The 7515-nt window shown below is 34.3% G+C and overlaps 1 long non-coding RNA gene across 1 annotated transcript in view; it reads left to right on the top strand.

Annotated features, from left to right (window-relative positions):
• The window catches only part of LOC138711831 (uncharacterized), a 55747-nt gene extending 48232 nt beyond the window's left edge, over positions 1–7515 (top strand). The window contains exon 3 of the long non-coding RNA XR_011335486.1: positions 91–7515. This is a non-coding gene — a long non-coding RNA (uncharacterized lncRNA). The remainder of the gene's footprint in view (positions 1–90) is intronic.

Genomic DNA, 7515 nt, shown 5'->3' on the forward strand with positions numbered 1-7515 from the left:
GCCGGTGGCAGGTAATCCTGTTTCTCCTCTAGGTAGCAGGAGAAGTAACCCATTCAGTAAATTTCTTATTATGAATTGTCATGGTTTCAGGTACAGATAAGAAACCCCCTGAGCTTCTTGGATTTTTGGCCACTTCGACGTCGAGATCACGACGTGGAGAAATCTGTGACAGAAATAAGTGACACGAGCGTTGCAACCAATGGCAGCACGGAGGTATTCGTCACTGAAACACCTACTAGACCCAAGAGTGAAAATCTTCTGCAGCGTATGACAAATTTTTTACGCTCTATACAAATGGAATTAAAACTAAGGCTTGATAAAATTAGAGCTCGTAATACAGAAATACTGATAGCGATAGAACGCCGTCTAGATACAACTGGGAAACCAAAAAGTCTACCCCAAAAAATTTTGTCGTTTCTAATCAATGTGTTTTATTCTCTTCTCAGGAAAATTATATTACCTTTAACCAAAACTCTCCTTGTAACACCTTTAGCCCCACTTGCAGTCGGAATTGGAACTGCGGATTCAATACTAACACCTTCTATTACTCTTGCAAACATTATGATGGAAAAAGTTAAAAAGTTTGTTGTTTCGATGCTAAGAGATGTTATAAAAAGAAGACAGATGAAAGACATTTCTTCTCTCAGGGGGAATTCATCTGAAGTATCGGAGATGAATGGAGGACCCTTAAAACGTTTCATTTTATATGGAGGTCCTATTAGACGTCTTTTCTTCCTTGGTACTCCTCTTGGACGGTGGTTAGCACTGCCCCTACCTATTACACCGCTAGAGATATTAGATCGTTTTCTCGATATACCTGAAGCGTTTTTAAAGGTAATAAACACAGTTTTTTCCGTAATTTGGAGACTCAACGAAGAAATTGTTCTACCAGTATTCGAGGCATTCATTAAAACAACATCATTATCACCATTATGGTATGCTATAAAAGTTATTGCATCTTACATGCAACCAGTTTTCAAATTAATAGGAAGAGGATGGAACTTTTTCTATGGTACACTACGATCTCTTATACGGAAAATAATCGAAATCAGAAGGAAAGTAGTTTCTTTCATTATCAATGCTATTATGAAATATGTGCGAATCGTATTGAACTTCTTATCTCAAACAATTAAATCATTTATTCGTTCAGTAATTAACATTATACGCAATATCATTGAATTCATAAAGCAATCCATCAATTTCATAACACAAAAGATTTTTCAATTTCCAAATATGATACTTCAGTTCTTTTCAAGAGTTTTAAATAATATTTTTCGTCAAAAGTGACAACGTTAAGGAATCCTACTACATAATTTTAGAGCATTAAAAATATATTCGGAATATTAGAAAACAAAAGTAATTAAATACAAGACGAAATCCCGAAGAGAGAATACATAAAATTGAAATTTACAATATGAGTGCGCAAAAGTGCTTGAAACACCTAAATACCGTTATTCACTTCATTGCGAGTTCGGAGATGTTAAATTTTGCGGCTCCAGGCAGCCATGTTTCAAGGACTCCTTCTTCAACCAAGCAAATTGTTCAAAATTAATATCAAAATTAGAGAGCAAAAATAATTTCTTTGAAGCGGAGAAAACTATAACAAAAATAATCTTATTAATCCCATTGATATGGCATAATTTTTAAAATTCCTATTAGTAATAAAGTACTACATACACTCTAATTTTACGAGGAAACTTCACACCATTTCGCTGCCGGTCGACTTCCTGCTCTCTCGACAGCAGGTTGGGAAGCCAGCTCCAGAGTTGTCAGATGGCAGGAAAAACAGGAATTTCAGGTACTTGATGGATTAACTGTAGTTTTCTAAAAATGGATAAATTCGCAATTTTTAAAATTGAGTAGCTTAATATCAAAGACGGACATCTGACCTCAATCGAAATTTAGATAGCTATGGTTTTTTATACAATTTTTCATGCTCTTTCCAGTTATAGTGAAACCATATGCAAACTCTAACACTATATTTATAAAATAAAATCTGTTAAATATTACAAAGAACACTGTGAATTAAAAAATTGCTTCTAGATCAAAACTATGGAGATGAAAGATGTCCGTCTTTGATATTAAGCTACTCAATTCTTGTAAGCGTTTTTATTATTAATATACACTTAGTATAAATTTGACTGCTGTATGTTGGAGAGTACACCTATTTTTATTTGCACTGCATTATGATACGTATACTAATTTATTATTTTTATTTACTTCATTGTTTTCTGAAGACATATCCTATTGGCAAAAGGTTGTGAAGAGTTTTTTCCTCTTTAACAATATTTTAAAGCACAGCGAATTAAATGCCATATTATATAATTATTACAACAGTACTTCTCTCGGTAATAAGCAGGTTTCGAGACTTTGGACCCGATACAATAAGTTTACTGTGCATGCACTATAGGTTGTTGACTCGCTGCAGGTAGATAGAGATGTGTTGAGGTAACAACGTTGCTATTTAGAGTAAAGTACGGTAGTTTGGGGAAACACACATATGTACATTCTGAAAGTAAATATACATCACACAATGATAATGTCAAAAGAATGTGAAAAGCATTTATTCTCCTGTCTTTAATAAGCATTTGTGTTTAATTATACACAGTGTTAATGGTGGAAATAAGCATGTAGCAATTTTAATTTTTTTCATTTATCCTATTGGTCGTCTTTAGGAAATGCAGTTACAGTAGCCTACCGAATTGCAATGTACCTACTACAAACGTAAATCTTTTTCGGTTATCTGCCAAAGTTTGTACTGTAGAAACCTGCGCTCTACGTCGCACGACGTGATAGGAGCAAAACGAAAAAAACCTAACATCATTGCAGTCTCTAAGAGACAGTCCTTTATTCTCGGGTGACTCTATGTCCGCTAATTTGCTGTTTATGTTACACAATGTTCCATATCCGTTATTTTTACATAAAATTTATTTCCACTTCTGTTTTACACGTTCAGCAACCGGTGTACTTCATGTCTCATTAATTCTCTGGATAATTTTCTAAATTAATTTGAGGGCTTCCGGCATCTCTTGCTCTGACATTTCTAACCGTGTAATAGTTTCAGACACAGGTTGTATGAAAACCATATTATTCGTCAGAACTTCAAATCCAGAGCGTTTTCCTTTGTGTATTTGTTGGCATTCATTCTACAGTACCCCCACCCACTGTACGCTTTACCACTATACTCAGTACGCCGTTATACGAATTTCCCGCTGAACTGCTCTGGTAATAAGCACTGTCCGTCGCATTTGCTACAATTACTAAATTGATATTTTTCTGCTATTACAACCTGTTCTAAATAATTAATTTTGGTAAGAGTGAGGGATTATTTATCCATGAACGGGAATTTTTTAGCAGTCTGGAGGGAATCTGAGCTTCATAATTCTGACAACACTGGCCAGTTCTAAGAAAAACATTCCAGCAGTTAATCGTTTATGAGAATTGTACTTGAACCTGTGTGTGCGTGCGTGCGTTCGTGCGTGCGTGCGTGTGTGTGTGTGACTTTCGATTGTGTATAGTACGGGTAATATATTTGAAAATGAAGTATAGAATTATAGTTTCCTCTATCTATAATCAATATCTAAAAATATCAATATTATGTGCTCCATAAGATTATGTCTACTTGGTGTGCTTTTACGACATCAAAGTCATTCATAACACCTTCGAAGTACGAAGAACGATAAGTGTAATTCACAGTTTTATTTATGTCGCCTACAACTGACTTCTCCCTCAGAGGTCGGTAGTTACCGATCTCATAACTTGTTACGTAATATTTACGTTGTGGGAGATCGATTAAATATTCTAGAATAATCTATTGCGCAGTCAGTTATAAATATTTATGCAAATGGAACTATGCAAACTTTGTAGGAGGGACATCAAATGATTTCTCCCTTTCTACAGCAGGATATTATAAAGGTAACTGCTGATAAAGCAAGCAATCATGTTACTTTATTGGTCTATATATTATTTTACTGGATAATTACGCCACCTAATAAATTTAACATTTATTTCTGTACCTGGAGTAAAAATACACTTTTTATTCTAATTTTAGTGTGTTAAATTTAGTGGTGCTTGCATAAAGTCAGTATCGCATCATTTATTTTTTAGATAAGAGCTATTGTCATAATAGTTAAGAATTCAATTACTGAACATCTTAAATAAAGCAGTAATGTTTGAAACAGTATTAATTAGGCGTTTAAGGAATAGGCCTATGGTAATTAATATTATCCATATAAAGAATTGTGGTGTTTTCATAAGCTATAACACTAATTAATATTAGAAATGATCATTGTTAGAAATTTATTAAATTCATGACTCTTGACTGTTCGTTTAACCTGACGAAAACAATTACATCTCTGAAGCCTTCCTTTTGTACATTTCATCCTTGTAAAATTATTCCATCCAATATTATGCTCACATTCTCATAGGTTTCTTTCATTGGCTCGCGGTATGGACGGCCATTCATTTCCATTGTGCAACAATACTGTCATTAAACTAGCTTTAAGTTTGAACGCATCTGTGAACAAACGCCATTCATCTGTCGTAAATGAAACTTTAGCATTAAGCCATTGGTATCTTTGTACATACGTATACATACGCGCACACATACACACACAGATTTTGTCCTTCATGAAATTGACAAAATTCTCAAACTCAAAGCTCGATATCCTAATTTCTGCAGTCAAGGGATTCTAATATTGCACTCTTGAGCCCAAGAACTCGACATCCTGTTTCGATAGATTCAAACCCCACACTTGGTCATTTAGTTCTGCTTGTTAGATAAAATGTGGAGGTTTATTTAATTGATCAAGCAATAATCCTCTCACGAATAATTTGCTCTTCATCTGTCATTTCCATCGATTTCAGTAACTGGACATTTTCGGGTGGCTTAGGAGCAGACAAGTTGCTACTATGAGGCATACAACGTATTTTTGAAAGAACAGTACTTCATGCTCTGCGTGTGTTTTACGTAATAAAGTCTATATGCACTTGAACAAAAGTAGATAATTTCTTGCGGTGTGTTTTTGGTGTGAAGTTTCCACAAATGTAAGAAAAATTGTTTCAGTTATTTAAACAGCAATGTACTTTAGAAAATGATGCCATGCTCCGAAATTCTTAGGATTTTATTATGTAGTTACAACACTTTCTATTTTCTCCATATAAATACTTCAAACAGTGAAGCCACTAACGTTATTTCTCCACATTCAAAACATATTATTAACACAAATGTGCGATTCAAAAAATGAGTGAAGTAAATATATAAAATTCATATAGCCCCCCTTGAGTCCTGAGACATTTGTTATTTTATTTTTAAATTTAAATATAAATCTACACTTCAAAAGAAAGTCACTGACATGAGAAAAATGCAGAAAAAATTCTGCAGGTTACAGTTAGGGCAGAAATTCAAATATATTACACTATACTTCGCGTCTCTGCACATATATCTTATACCATAGTCATGTATGAAGTACGGTATAGTATAAACCTACTATACTCTCAGGACTCAGGAGGATAAAGCAGATACGTTAATAACCTTGCTGGGCTTACATGAAAAAGAGATCGTCAATAAATTCATGCTGGCAAGTCATCGGAATTCCTTTTGCTTTTCGTGGTATGATTTTTAGCTTTGTTGTCTCAGTGTTCGAAAGATTTGGCCTTACAAGTTCTTAAAGTTAATGTGACCAGAAGTCCCGTTTTTAGATATTCTGTCTCAGTATCCCAACAGTTCTTGTTAGAATGCCTCTTTGTCCCGTTTTGTTAAAACATGACAAATAGAATCTTGATGAAAAAAATCCCAAAATATAATGATTTTGTAATGTGTATAATATTACAGAAGTTCATGGTGATTCCGACATTGATGACAGAGCCGTGCTAAGTGAATAAATCTTTTTATATCAAGTAATTTGATAATGCAAAGTTATCAATGTAATAGTAACGAGAAAGAAGTCCATACGACATAAGAAGAAATGTTCCAGCATTTCCCCTTTGAGCAATAAATTGTCATTCAGAAACATTATTAACATTTTAGAATTTGGCTTTTACTTGCTGGAATCAATGCTCCTGTAGAATAGATTTTTTTGCCAGAAAAAAACAAAATATGAACATGGGAGAAAAACAATAATTGAAGGTTAAATTGAAGACATTGTCAATTACTAAAGACAGAATTTACCCACAGACACTACAAGGTTAGGTAAGCATAGAGTATTCGTTGTTGAAAGAGAGAGTGAGAGTAGCTAGCAATGCAGGTGCATGGGTACCTGTTAGGGAACTCTACCGTGGTATAAGCAGAGTGAGGTTGTAGTTTTATGTAGTTAACCATTCAACGAATCACAGTGCAATGTAAACAAACCAATTGCCGGAGCGCAACGCTAAACCCTATGCACGAGAAACATATCCCCATTCAATAACTTCAATACAAAACACATTTCAGTTGTAACCTGGCCATACCTCAGACTTCACGTCATTCATGGCGTAACGACAGTCTAAGCACAACTAATTTAATATCCTCATGTTGTGGTATAAATTCCTACCTTGATTAATTACCAAACTTATTTGGAATACATTTTCCTTGATTTCCCTAATTTCTTGAAGAAGAGTATGAAACTTGTTTTGACTATTCGCATGTCACAAAAAATATGCTCATTAGGAATGTTATGACCAGGTTTAGGATCCGAAACAATTTAAGAATGAAGTGAAGTTTGCAACGGATTAGGGCCTATAAATTGAGTGAGGTGGCGCGTTAAGTTTTGTTTACCTGTGCGTTAGAGTACAATCCGGTTCGTGATCAGAGGTACAGTATTCTTCCGTCTCTCCCTACGAAACGAACTCAGGCCACCACAGTGCATTTTCAGTTCATAGTGAACAGTTTCTTCGAACTAGTTGCAAGTATGTACATGGTTCTTCATTGTAACGCTAACGCCTTCAATGTCGCCGAGGGACATGAAAACTTGTGAGGTACGTATCCTACTTAATTTTCCACCGTCACTAGATTGTACTATTAAAAGTAGAATATAACGAAGGACATTGACGTTGTTGTTTACATTCACAGTATGTCTGTTGTCTACTATGTTCAAGGAACTCTGTAGTCAAGTTGTGTGTACATTGGTTGCTAAAGTGTCCCGGATCCTAAGCCTGGTTATGACCTATGAGTAGACTATAATTTTGTACTGTGTTATGATTATGTGTAACATAAATTTGTTCTGTTTTTTTTTTAAATATAATTTTGTTCTACATATGATATAGCTTAATCAGTTGATGTCTACACTGTTTAAATTATTTTAAAATTAGACAATTATTTAAATTGGTATTTACGGTACTGACTGTTGTACAACTAGAAAATGGAGTTTTCTGCGAAGATGATGTAATACTAATATAAGTCCCATTTTGAGCTTCAGAAATTCTGGTCACATAATTAAAGACTCCTTGGACATTATACATGATCAATTATTGTACTGTACAATGCTAATTTATGTATTTCCTTCTTATTCAATAAAAGCTAATCATAATATGACTGTA

The sequence above is a fragment of the Periplaneta americana genome, chromosome 13 (assembly GCF_040183065.1).
Source record: "Periplaneta americana isolate PAMFEO1 chromosome 13, P.americana_PAMFEO1_priV1, whole genome shotgun sequence".
Classification (NCBI taxonomy): domain Eukaryota; kingdom Metazoa; phylum Arthropoda; class Insecta; order Blattodea; family Blattidae; genus Periplaneta; species Periplaneta americana.